The sequence below is a fragment of the Xiphias gladius genome, chromosome 9 (assembly GCF_016859285.1).
Source record: "Xiphias gladius isolate SHS-SW01 ecotype Sanya breed wild chromosome 9, ASM1685928v1, whole genome shotgun sequence".
Lineage (NCBI taxonomy): Eukaryota > Metazoa > Chordata > Actinopteri > Istiophoriformes > Xiphiidae > Xiphias > Xiphias gladius.
Window position 1 is genome coordinate 17,977,954 of NC_053408.1, and position 14,669 is coordinate 17,992,622.

Genomic DNA, 14,669 nt, shown 5'->3' on the forward strand with positions numbered 1-14,669 from the left:
CGGCCAGAGTCTGGCCTATATTCTCAAACATCTGGGCCGATTCCAGCTGTCTTCCTCCATTGTTGCCTGACAGCCATGAAGGTTTTCTGTGTGCGCGCGCCAGAATTGGTCCAAATGTGGAAATAGCATCCGACAGTCTGTGGGCCGCACTTGGGCCGTGGAACTGGGCATATATTGAGTTAGCGTCACCACTCTGTTTAATGGGTCCAGCTGTGGCGACAGCAAATGAACATACTGTCAAAATTCACAGCAACAAGAAGCCATGTCACACACACCATACGTTACCTTGTGATTTGAATCACGAAACAGCACTAACATAGGATCAGACAAAACAAACCATTAGGTGCCTGTGTGGATGTTGGAATAGAAGTGATATTAAACAAGGTTTAGTTCTCATCCACAATTTTTATGTCCCCTAAGGAGCTACATATATGATTTATATTCAAACTACTTTTGTATAAAAAAATAAATTAAATGCTGTTTTTTAAATCTACAGTGAGAGCCTTGTTGAGTGTACTCTCAAAATTTTGCAGTTAATGTTTTGGAGTTCTACATCATTAAGCATCAGACACAACCATTCACATTGCAGATGTGGGCGTTCAGAGTGGCTGTGTGATTCACTTTGTTATGAAACAGGAGCTCACAAGAGGCTCATCCTGTGTTTTTTTTAATTTATTTTTTTTTTCAAATACATTGATGTCTTCACCTTGTGATTCAGACATCTTTTAAGTAATCAAAACATGATTTATGATCCTTCGTATCAGGTTATGTAAAAGCATTTTTCCCCCTCTTGTGTTCTGGTTTGTTTTTCTTGGCTCTCTTTTAACCCTTGTATTAATGTAAGAATCAACTGGCTGTCCCGTTCGTCCAGTCAGACTTGATAACCTTGTGGTTGCTCTGCCTGAGCACCACTCAAGTTATGCGTCTGATGAGGAATGCAATAGAAGAAACCGTGACATAAGAGAGACAGACACTGAAGGTCAAGTGTTGTTGGTGGAGACAATAGATGAGGTGACTGGTGCAGAAAGGAGGCAGTTTGAAGGAATTGCAGCTCAGACCAGTACTTTCTGAAACTGCAAACATTATTTCCGGCTTTGCAAGATGGAGACAGGGTAAAAATCTGCCCACATTGAACTACAGTTACCTGGAGACAGTATGTGATTTTCTAACAACCATATGTATTTCATTTGCTCGTTTCTCAACAAGGAGTCTGGATTGAACCTACATTGGATGTTCCTAACTAATGTAGCCAGATGCCACCAATTCTCCTGAGATTTTGATCTTTTGGATGGATATCGGCTCGTTCCTCTTGCTCCTTTTTTTTTTTTTTTTTGGGAAGGGGTCTTCGTGTTGAGAAGCTGAAACAGCCTCCTGAATTTTAATCCAAATTGTTACAAAAGCTCCCATGAGTTTCCACAGGAGCAAATGTAATCTTTCTCCCACAAAAGTAGCAAAACAGCAAGGGACTAATTGACTTAAGATGGCCACTGTGTACAATATGATGGTAATTTATGGAGGTTCTTATTTAACATTAGACATAGCTGATTTGCTTGTGAACACAGGACAACTCTGCACCTATCGCACTGACCCGACTAGGAGTAGTTTTTCTTCAATTGTAGTCTCAGGTGTTTTGTATCGTAAGCTGTTATGTTGAGTGAGCCTGTTACTTGTAATCCTTAAGATTTTAATGAAATCAAACCCTGTTTTTGATACTATTTATGGTCAACATTTGTTCAGCCATTCAACGCATTGTCATTCAGCAATTACCTCTTTATAGTAGTTTTAATTGTTCGCGGCGGAGTCTGCCATTCCCACAATGGATCCGATTTTATTAAATTCAGCCCTCACTGTTTAACTGTTCGCTCTCCTGCAGCTGTATTAGAACTATATTGTTTAAAAATATCCAAATTATAGATACTGTCAGTCCCACACTGTGCAAGAGCACAGTGGCAGCTCCTTATGGCTCTTTTGTCCTGCAGAAATGTGGCTTCTCAGTTATCAGGGATGTCTGCCACCCCCCGCTGAAGGCACAAAAAGCGCGCACACACATCTTCACTAGACCACAACTGGCGTGAATAAGCAGCATCCAAGTTGTGCTTTTAGCGGTCATACGTTTATGAACTACTTTCACATGAAGGATCAGCACTGTTGTTGCATTTTAAACACTTTGCGTGATGTCTGTGCATAATCGGGACAAAGTGTGTGTCTGTGTGTGGGTTACGTGTCAGATCCCGGGCCAGAGAGGAGCGAGGTGGTAGGAGGAAGAGAGATGCTTCAGTGAAGTCACTGACTGGGAAGAAGCCAGTGGGTGAGTGGGTGACACAGTGCAGAAACGCTGATTGAGTGAAAAAGTGGGAGTGAGTGGGTGAGATGGTTGGCAGGTGGGGGAGTCAGTGAGTGAGTGAGAGGGACTTAGTTAAAAATTCAACAAATGAATGCACGAGCGAGTGACTGAGAGAGAGTTCAAAAGTCAGCGAGTGAATGTAAGTGATTAAATGAGCAACTGCATCAGTAGGAAAGTGAGTGGGTGAGAGCCGAAGTCACTGAGTGACTGGCAGAGGAAGGGACATAAAGGCATGGAGTAACAATAGCAAAGGGAAATGCAGACATGTGTTTGTGTGTCAAAGAGAGCGCGCGAGAGAGGAAGTACAGTACAGTACAGTACAAACACGACTCATTCTCTTCCAAAATTCAAGGCCACTTTGCGACCCGCCTCTCTGTCACTGCCACAAAGGCCCTTCATTGACAGATTCATAAAATTACTATGATCAATTTGGAGGACAGCATTAATCTCCTTCCCTGGGCCGACTGAGACTCCCACTGGGAGGTGACGCATGTTTCCTGTTGACAACGTAGGCAAAGATTAGGAAGTAGAAGTCCCGTATCCTCTCACATTCACTCTTAAAAGGAGAACAAATTTAACTGTGTAACTGTAAGAAGGTGTCACCTTTTAATGTATCTATTGGAGACTGTCTCTGTTAAATGTCTAAGCTTCCGTGGGCTGGTGTCACTTCAACAAGGACTGCAATAATAACTTCACTCAAGTATTTATAATTTATGATGGAATTATGCTTTATAAAATACGTACAAGACTTCTACTGACTCCCTGTTCATATTTGATGAAAATGGCCATTTCTAGCATCCGCTTGCAACTGACGCGTGCAGACATTATTTTTCTTTTCTTCATGTGACGGTTAATGATACACCATGAGCCTGGTTGTGTGCAGCCGCTCCTGCCTTTGTCATTTCCCATCAATCTACCGCTACAACCGCGCGGCAGGCATCAGCTGTATCGATTTCCCAGTGACAGGCGACTCTCTGTTTACATTGCGGCGGTTCAATTGCAGCTCGCCTCATTTACGCTGCAATGACGGGAGTGTGAGGGAGGGAGCGAGGGGCGGAGGGGAAGTAGCAAAGTGAAAAGTGGCAGAAGAAGAGAGCCTGAAAGACATTGCATAAGAATTTACTCTTAACTCGTGCTTTAATTATGTAACCACTACCTGAGGCGTCTTTTTAAAACCTGCATTAACTGGTTTTTGGTCACTTAAGCTGGAGTTATGGTCGATGCAACGGGTTAATGCGAGTCCCGCTGTAGATAGATAGGGTGTAGGTTCTGATTTATAGTTGAGTTGGATTTGACCAGTTATCACTTCCATTACAGCTTTGTATTTGCCGCAGTAACCATGTTTACACTTTTTTCATTTACCTTGGGACACAGAGCGACAGTGAGCTACAGTGATTTATAGAACTGGAGTTACATCCAGGTAACATGAGATTATTTCACTGTTACTTGTAACTGAATAAGAGACTTCTTCCGTGCAGTCACTGTGTTTTGTTCATTCCTTTTATACAGAGCAGCGACTGTGGCTCAGAAAGGCAGCGCGGGTCGTCCGCATGTCGAGGTGTCCTTGGGCAAGAATCTGAACCCCAAACTGCCCCTATGTGTCGTCTGTGTGTGAGTGGTAGAAAAAGCTGTGTGGGTGGGTGGGTGGGTGGGTGTGGCTCTTAGTGTAAAGTGCCCTGAGTGGTTAAGACTAGAAAAGCGCACTAAAGTGCAATCCATTTACCAAGGCGGGCAGGTACGGAGTCTAATCCCTGTGTTAGTTGTTTGTTACTGAAAAGGAGAGTTTGTTACTGAGTCTTTTTTTCGTTTTTGTGCATAACCTTAGAGCCTACGCATGCAGCCGCCCTAGGTTCAGTCTAGCCCTTCAGCACAAAAGTACAAACGCAGCTTCAGAGTCATCGGGAAAAAGCTGTAAACAACACTGACATACCATCACCTTTTAAGATGATATTGCGAACTTGTCTGCACAAAGATGCTTATTAACACATTCAGCGCAACTTGATCATTCATTTGGAGGAGTTTCTGGCCACATGACGAATATAAATCCAATATTCACTTTCCTTTTGTTTCCACCAACCCCTGAGGGAAATAGCTGGCCCTTCAGCTGCTAAATGCTCCACTTGTTCCACCGCTGCGTTGCTGACTTTATCTGTCTGCTGGTTGGTGCTGGACAGGTAGTGTACAGTGGGTTTATCAGGGCTTTCTGGCTGAAAACAGCTGGCGCTGCTTCTGGGAAATGGTTTGATGAGATCCATCCTAAAACTATTGTTCCTTTTTGGAATAAAGGCAAAATGCCAGAGAATAAATAAACACAGCAAATACATTTTTTTTTTGTTTTGTTTTTTAAATGAAGAGAAAGAAGCAGTAACATTGTACACTGCTTTATGTAACAAAGACAAAGGTTAGTCAAAAATAAATTGACCAAAACATAACACATCTTTCCTTTTAATCTATTGAAATAATATACATTGTTTTGCCAGTAACAATGATGCCAATGTATATTTCTATGCATCTTATTGTTTGTCGTGCACTTTCAGTGTGTAAATGTGTATTTGCTCCTTTTTTCCACCTCTAGGGAAGAGGTTTGGTTTAAACCTGATTAAAACACTCCTCAGAACAAACAAATACATTTAGCCTTCACTGCATCATTGTAGCAGCAGGTTTCAACTTAAATCTATTGAAGCTTTCTCTTTGTTCACTTCCCAACAGGAAAGTAAGATTGGGCAGCATGTGCATCTACCTCCTGTACCAAAACATCCGTTACTACACAACATAAGCCTGATATGTTTAACCCAGTGACGCCCTTCCTCCTGGATTACAAGAAACTCCTTAACACACATAGACTATCAGTACATCTTGTTGGCAAATATTACGTAGGCAAATATAACTATAACTGTCAATATGTAGGGAGCAATGTGTTCTTTGCCTAAGTGAATTGGCGTAAATTAGCTCTCTGCGTAAGTTAGTGTGATAACACGTGGTTGCAACGAATCATTGGCTGTGGTGTACGGTACCAAACACTGAGTTTTTTTTCAAGAGGATCATCTCCATTGTTTCCTTTTGATAAATTTCTTTTATCAGTTTATCAGTTTCCTGTGCTGCGTTATCTGATTCCTCGCTATTGAGATCTATTGCGCTGGTGGTCTGACACCGTGCAACGCACTGCCTTGCAGGGAGCAGCTCAACGGGCCAGAGCTCATGATGTCACTGGGAAAAGAGACTAGAAAGAACGGTGCTCAGCTCACATCATTTTTCATAACTGGCTGCAGATGGAAGGATGGATGGATGGATGGATGGATAAATAGCTGGAAGGACTGACTTTATTTTTACGACACAGTTGCCTCTTGTGCAGATTGGAAATATAGTTAATAACTTCATGGTCCATGTCAAACCTTAGGCAGTCAAAGAACCACAGTTTTGATTTTGTACAGTGGGATCCAAGTTCCCATTCACTCGAATGAAAATATCAAGGAAGAACTAATAACATAACACCAATCATGACTTTTCAAAGAATTAGTTTATTTCACTCCACAGATGTTGTATAATGATGAAAGTCAGCTTACTCTGGCACTGATTTCATTGATTTTGAAAGCTGTATTAATTGATACTTTTTTCCGTTGGAAGGAATTGCAACAAGCTGTAAACACAACATTGACATATTACATTGACATACACCTTTTTATAAAAGTTGTAACATCCAGCAGACGTGGTGTTTCCGACCATTGGATGAATGTAAGTCCAGTACATGCTAAAAAATGTTGGGTTGTTTGTTGTGAAACCAACACAACAATCGTATGGATTGATTATTTAACCCAATTTATGGGTCATAAGTGCTGGGTTAAAATAACCAAATAATTAGGTTATGTGTTCTCAAGAGGTATAGGTGAGGCTTTAAAAGACTATAAGAGAATTTCTGCATGATTTTGGCCTATTTATAACTTGTGTACTTTACATTGCTGTTCACCAGTAATGTATTCTGTATATCATACTGTCTTACATATTTTAATGTTTTCCTACCCTCTAGGGAACTGTTGGTTTCCATTCTTTTCCATGTAATTCTGGGTGATAATCACCTTGCACATCTTAAAACTACAACTTCTCTACTTTTACTATTGTCCAAGTCACAGTCTTGTGCTGTGGTGATACAGACTCGAAATTAATTAGCACTTAAAACTGTGTAAAACTTTAAAATAAAAAATACGAGCCACAGATGCTTATCTGATGGATTACCTAACCTAAGCACACTTTCAAGGCTACAAGTTGATCTTCACACCATTTAAAAATAAAAATGAAAAATAAATAGAGGGCACTGGCTGGTGGTTGGAAACAGCACACTCAAAACCACAGCTGCTTTCGGCACCGGTTCATAATAAAGTTAAAATACAGTTTTAGTAAATGGACCTACCCATGCACTATTATTGGTATGGTCCTTTTTAAATCTTGCTATTCTGCGTAACCCTTTTTCCTTTGCATTCCAGAAAGTTCTGTTACTGCATAGAGGCAAAGAAGAGCAAGTATCTTTCCAAATGATCACTATATTTTCTTTTTCAGTGAAAACTAAACCACTGTTCTTGTAAGCAAGTCAAAATTTAGAAATCTTTATAACATTAACAAAGTTAATTTAACTCTAAACAGTAGGAGAAGTGGGCAACGTACTATAACATGTGGCTCAAATCCAGCCCTTTTAAGGTGATTTATGTTCTAGGGAGTTCCCACACCACTGATGTTATTTGGGATGTGATTATCCAGTACAAAAATAGAAAAAGAAAAGTTTAAACGTGTCTCTATAGCACCAAAGTGTGTGTGTTTTCCTGACTCTTTAGCTGCTTTAGCTCAACCTTGTCTCCTAGGATTTGTGGTGGCGACATAATTGCTGGATTGCTGGCTGGATTATGTTCGGAGGTCCTTTTTGAAATGAATGAAAAGCGCTACATTTATTAACTGCAATGCAGTTGCCATGAGATGGCTGGGGTGGAGGATGGGCGTACAAATGCACGACTGTCACACCAGAGACCAGGGTTTGCATCCAGAGTCCCGTCTCCGGTCTGTGCAAGGAAAGCACTTTTGGTTAATATTAAGGAAAGATGTTTTTTTTTTTTTTTTTGTAAGTTGAAATAAACATATTGTGTCTGAAATCACTGTGAACTTTTTTCTGTATTAAACCAGACCTTGATCTTTCTCTAACCTTAACCAAGTGCTGTGAGCATCTGAACACAACCATTAAGTGTAATAATGCTGTAGTCACTACAAGTGGATATTGTACTGCAAGATCTGATATTTTGGTGGAAAATAAATACGTCGTCTGTGAAAATTTTACTGATACATTCAGTATCAACATATTGGATTAGCGACGTGCCAGATAAAAAAATATATAAACCTATCCTCATTATGCTAATAGGAAATGTAATCTGGTCTCAATTACCTTTCCTACAAAATGTATTTGCAGTTGTAAATTTGTTGTGTATAAACATAATTTATAGGAGACAGGGTTAGCCAGCAAGTATAACTTTGTCTGTTTGCGGCCTGGTGCTGAACGCAGTCGGTGTTTTACAGCTTGTCAAAGCTGCCTGCTGCTTGAAACCAGTTTAATGAGAGCGGTGAGAAGAAATCACAACATTAAAGTTGGAGGCTGTAAAACCAAAACAAGGATTTCAAAGACGCTAAAATGGTCGTTAGAGCTGAGGTGAACTGCGGAGTCGGTTGATAATTTTCTGTAGATTTGTCACTGAGTGACCCCCTTTCGCATTACAAATAGTCGTTTGATCTGTTCTTAAAATAAACTATTGATTAGTGCAACTTTACGTTATATTCTTGGCTTGAATCACTTATTTTGGTAATCAGGTCTCACTAAGAGAAGACTGTAGGGAAATTATGTGTAGGGCTAGGCAGCTAAAATGTGTTGGAGGAATCTCATAAAAAAGCAGCCAGCCAGCCAGCCAGCCAGCCAGTGAGACACATTTAAAAATAAAACTTCAGTTTCCATAGCCAGAGTAAAGTACAGCTTGTTCATCTTTGGTTCAGGCCAGAGATGTCTAGTGGAAGAGTACATTAATACCCTCTGCTGCCGGTACTAGCAGTACAGCAGCTTTGTTCTTTGTCTTAAGTTTCATGAACCTGTTGACTGTCTGCACTATGTCAGACTGGCTGAAATTAGCACTTTAAAAAGACAGCAGGTAAACTCAGAGTACAGCTGAGAGCATTTTGCTCTGGGTCCTACACCCACACACTAATCAAATGAACGGCTCAAGAGAGCACACTGCACCGAACTTATCTCCCGAACAGGAATGTTTGCTAGGCCATCAAATGATTATGTCATTTTCAAATGCACCCCTCGCTCATTTTCCTGTCCACCTCACCCACATTGGGAATTAGTCTAACTAACTGAAATTCTCAGCAATTAAAGCAGTTTAATATAAACGGAAAGTTTCATTTGCAGCATATTATCATACGTATGATGTGTATCATGTGTACACAAGATCAACACAGTTCCAGTCCTAGAGTGGCTCTGGGCATTTATTGTTGTAGCTCCCAACCGTTTTTTTTTTTTTTTAGCTTGTTGCTAATGTGAAGCAGTTACTCACCATCACTCTTGACATGTTTATAAGTTCCAAGTAGTTCTAACAACAAACATGCAACCCTGTCCCCTAGGAATTAAGTTTATACAGACTTAATTTGCAACAGCAAATAAGTTTTAAAGGAGACACAATGCTTACCAGATTGTTTTCTATTGACATCATGAGAAAATGTTAAGGTATTTATGTTCACTAACAATATATTCCATTTGTTTTACACCAAGAAATTCAATTTTTAAATACTATGCTGGCATGTCTTGACAACAGAATTATTAAACTTTTTGATGGTTGTGCTTAGATACTCACAGAACTTGGTTAATTTAGAGAAAGATCATGGTCTGGTTAAATGCACAAAAAGTTCAGTGACTCGAGACACAATGGGTTTTGTTAACATTTAGCCCAAACCATGACCTTTCCCTAAACTTAACCAAAGCGCTTCTGCTACTGGATGTGGTCTCTGGTGTGACGCTTGCCTCTGAACATAATCGACGTAGTGATCACAATCGTCAGTACAAGGTATTTAGGAGAGCAGTTTAGTACTGTATGAACTATGAACAAAATTTCTAATAGACTGTTGAAATATGACATCTTCTCTTCTCAGATAGTTTGCTGTGTGACTGTGTGTCTGCATGTGCCAAGTACCATTCACGTATCTGTCTGTCAGAATAGTGGCCATGTGTGTTTTAGAATAATATCAGGCTTATCAAACATCTGTCGACGGTGATTCAGCGTTTTCACTGGGGGCACAGGGATAGTGGAAGGGCACACGTAGAGCCTTCCGCTAGTTGTTATTCCCTCTGCCTCTGCCTGCTCTCGTCTCCTTTGAAAGCGTCTGACCGTAAACAGGAGAGGAGGCCGGAGGAAATGATGTCGCCGAGCTGCTGTTTTGAGACGGTGTTTACCTGCGCCAAACATCATCACATGGGCGCGTGTGTGCTAAACGCGTGGCTACTTGTCTGAGTGTGTTTATGCATAATGTGGGTTTTTTTTGTTTGTTTTTTTTAAATTTGTTTTAGTAACTTATACGGACCAGCTGGCCCCATTAGAACAGAAAAGAGTGTGGTCATTGGTGAGTCTTTTGCACCAACTTTGCGTACAATAGGCTTCTCATTAGTAAGTCAACAACATAAAATGGAGAGGAAAAAAAAATATGGAGGAAAATATGGGCGAGGAATACGTGATATTACTCACAAGTTTTCTGAAGCCTTGAGCTCAGCCCTCACTGCCATCTTTGTAAGTTACTGAAGCCATAAAATCCAACTTTGGGCAACAAGGTGGAGCCTTGGCATTTTTGGACTTTGGCATGACTGCTGCATGGAGCCATCGTTACACCACATAGTAGCACAGTAACGTTCAACCGCTTGTCTTTGCAAAATAGGCGATGCGGGGAGCCCGGTAATGCGGGGCCCCTGGGGTTAAGGCTTTAGCCCTTGAACGGCTTAAGACACACACTGGAAGAGCGGATGGAGAAAGTCCACACATCCACAAAAAAAAAAAGGGCTTTCTTATCGATCCAGTCTGCAGCTCATGTGTTACATTCTCTGTTGCTACATTGTCTAGGACCAAAAATAAAGTGTTGCTCTTCCCTCTGCACATTGCCAAGATGAATCAGTTTGATAAACAAATCTGCTGAAACGATGACAGGATTTGTGCACCAGTGTATGACTAAGCAGTCATGTCCTCCTACCTCATAGTTAACCCGTGATTTGCAAACTCCCCCCTGTAATGCGGAATCATCAGTCAAACGCAAGTTGTAATGAATAATAGATATTTACTCTCGGCAGCATCTGACAACAGCCCGATTGTTTCTATTTCGCTTTAATGATATACTGAGGACTTAGGCAATGAATGGAATCAATGGAAGTCCACAGAAGTGTCTGCTGCATGCATATTTGAGGGAAAAGAAGAAAGGGGCAAAAAAGATTTCTCATTGGCTACAGTATATTGAGTTAAGTGTGAAATATATTGAAAGCATGAGAAGGAAAGACTGAGTTTCCTCATCCTTGTGTCCACTCTAGAAGAAAGCTGTACACGAGACAACAGTCTTCTTCTGCTGCTGTCTTGTATTTCCCCCTACTTGTTTAGTCACGGAAAACCATAACCGTATGTGGCAGTGGTTTGTGTGTCCGGCAAACTCAAAAGATACGATATGTAACTGACAGGTCCTGCAAAAACATTTGATTTTGTGAATGTGTGTCTGTGTCTTTGCATAGGCAACTAAGAAATTGCACTGTGAATTTCCGCTTTTTTTTGCTCCCGCATGAAGAAATGCAGACATGAAGGAGTCAAACCTGTGTAGTTAAATATGGGATTTCACTGATCACCTTCAGGCACCCCAGTATAATATGTACAGAGGTCAGAGGTCAGGAACAGCTGCAGAGCAGCAGCTATGTAGCTGAGAGAGATTCAGTTTCTCTCTTTGCTTGTTTTGTTTTGAAGCCCAAAAATAAGATAGGAGCCAATAACAGCACTTGAAAACAGCAAGTATGTATTCCAACCCTGTCTCCTAGAAATTCTGTTTACATACTTGTAATTAATAATCCCAAATACATTTTGAGGGAAACATAATTGCTGCCTGGATTATGTCCAATGACAACATTTTTGCATGCAAAGGACGTGCTTTGTTGATAATGGGAGGAGGCTGGAGTGGATAGGGAGCATATAACTAATTAACCAGAAACCAAGACCACAATCTTTTCCTAATCTTAAACCAGTGCGTCTAAACATAATCATGAAAAACAATACCATCCTTTAGTTGCTAAAGTTTTATATTGCCAGAGTGGATAATGTAAGGAAAAAAATATGAAAGACATTGTCAGGGAACATTCTGCACATTTTGCAACCTAAGTCGATTTTCTGTTAATGAGGAAATGATGTTAATTTACTTGTTACACAAATCATGAAAATGTTTATTGACAATGAAAACAATTATTACAGCTTTTGCTTAGAAACTCAGTGTTTTGGCTAAAGTCAGGGAAAGATCATGGTCTTGATTTAATACAGAGTCCACAGTGACTTAATCCCAAAACACAACCTGAATATCCCCATTTAACCAAAACAGTCCCAAACCACAAGCTACTTATGTTTGTCTAAACATATAACTGCAGACGACACTAGGGAAGTGAACCCTGGTCTCTGGAGTCAAAGTTCTGCACTTTGAAGGCCCAACATCAAGCCAACAAGCCTGATGTTGGGATATATTATACTACAGCCCTGGCGCAGTAGTATAATATATCGCTTTATTCATTAACAAAAAAAGTTTCCTGTGATCGGGTCAGTGATATCTTACTGTAGGATCCAGGGCCCGCCAGTCCACTTGGCGGCTGTTCTGTAGCTCTTTCGAGGGGTCAACAGGGCTGGAATATTTGGATTCATGAACACATTAAAATGTAATTTCACATTTTTTCAAGTCTATCTAAAAATAATAGTCAGATGCTGACATTGAAAAAGGTTTTGCTTACCATAATCATTCCTCTTGTCCATACTGGCCATTAAAAGATCCCTTCTTGAATTGATTTTCTAAGACCTATAAAGTAAACCTTAAATTATACCACCCCTGCATCTGGAAGGATGAAATTCAAGATGAGGCAGCCTGTCTACAAATCATCCTCTTTGTAAAAAGCAGAATCTAAAATTCAGTTCCAAACGTTGATGTATAGAGTCTGACTGATGCAAGCAGCTACTGCTGCTGCGTAACCAAGAACCGTTTCCTTTGTCAGCTGACATATCACATTTATCTTTTTTCTTCTTTTTTTGTATCTCTGCCTATCCTGCATATTCCGCTAATGCCATCTACCTTTTTAATAAAGTAGTTATTTAGTCCAACAGGGATGGAGTGATTGTGGCAAGAGATGACATCACTGACACCAGAGAGATTTTTCAGTGAAGTACATCCATGCAGCAGCAACCAAATTAAATATAGAAGAACATGCAGTAGATATTAGATGTGAGAAAGTGCACAGGCTTAAACTGTCTGGACCACAGAAAAAAGAGCAGCAGGATACAACTCCAAAGGCAGTCTTTATTTACCATTCAGATGGGTGCAAAACGCTTGAAAAAACTAGCAAGAAAGTGCCAAAAGAGCCCAGGAGCCTCTTGTCTGAGTTTTTTTCTTGCCAACAACCAGGGTAAGAAATCAACTGTTTGTATAGAGAGCAGGATTTGCCCCTTTTTATATGACTTTTAGGGACTTTTTTTGCCTTTTCAATGACTATTCAGATTTGTTGGACAGCGATTTTCTCCTTAATTTTCCACATTATTGTGGTGGTGGTGATGATGATGATGATTATAAACTGATACTCTTCTATTTTACCTGCTTTTATTCTCCCAGAATGTGCTAAAGCACCAGCAATAACTGATTTTTTTTTTTGTGTTTTGTTTTTGGGCCATTTGGGAGGAAGCAGAAACAAGTTATAAAAACATATTAAAAAAATATATATATCATCACCTTATTGAGCGATGGCTAACTTGTTAGCGAACAGCTGCCTATTTACACATCCAGCAGGCCTGGTGCAACATTAGCATTCATTTGGAGTTGTGTTTTTGACCAACAAGCGGATTAAAGTCCAATATTCACTCTCCATTTAGCTCTGTTCTGGTCTCTACCAACTATTGAGGGAGATTTCTGGCTCTTTAGCTCCTAAATGGTCCACTATGTTCACCAGCTAATCGCTAACTGTGTCTGTCTGTCACTTGGTGCTGGGCAGGTAGTGAGCAGCAGGTTTGTCAGAGCTTTTTTGCTGGAAACAGCTGCCCCCTGCAGCCAAAAATAACACTATGAGAGCGGAAAGAGTGAACCAAGACGGTAAAGTTACAGGCCAGAAAAACCAAAACATTCAGCTGAAAGCTGCTAAAAGCTCTGCAGAACTGAATGGAAATGCAGAGTCAGCTGATAATTATCATTGATTTTGTCACCACGAGCGACTCCTTTTACATACGAGAAGTCATGGGAGCCATTGTTAACATAAACATAATGAATATTGCAGCTTTAAAATTATGAGCTTAAATGCCGGTTTGTCTCTAAACTCCCTTGTGGGATGCTGCCTTTATACCATATTTCTTCCTATTTATATCATATTTTCACAATATCTATTTGCTCTTAGAAAGGAATCTTCATGAGTGATGTTATTGCTTTCAATGTTTTTATACCAAAGTCACTTCAAGGGAATAATTAAGCATAGATATAAGGATGAAAATAGCCCAGAGGAACCGCCTCTAATAATGCAAAGAGCTTCAACACATTAACTGAAAAACCTACGCGTGGAATTTTTTGTATGGTTTTCATGAAATTTTTTTTTTTTTTGTCTGGATGTTAAGTTTGCATCTGGGGCTAGCAGGTGCTTAAGCAGCAGGAGAAAGTCAGGAAGACGAAAAAGTATAGTTGAGGCAGTAAGAAGAAAGGGAAGACAGAGGAGAGAGTCTCAATTACAGCCATAATCTTCACCTGCTGGCTGGATGTCATGCTCGTTTTATTTTACGTGATAAAGTTCTCGGCTCTGACACCTTGCGGGCTGATGAGTGGACAGTATGCTTGGTCAGGTGGCTGTGAGGCTTTAAATGCTCTCTCTATTTCTCCCTCCACATGGGGCGTCTTTGATTTAACAGATTGACGCCAAACAAACAGCGGGGGGTGGAGGAGGAGAGGAGGAGAGAGGGAAAAGAGGAGTAAAAGGAAAGAAAAGAATGGAGGGAAAGGAGAAAAAAACAAGATGGGGAAAGAGTAGAGGACAAAACTATATTTAGAAGATGACAGA

General features: G+C 40.3%; 1 protein-coding gene across 5 annotated transcripts in view; it reads left to right on the plus strand.

The window, feature by feature from the left end:
* The window catches only part of pemt (phosphatidylethanolamine N-methyltransferase), an 86,384-nt gene that overhangs the window by 2,780 nt on the left and 68,935 nt on the right, over positions 1–14,669 (plus strand). The window lies entirely within an intron of this gene.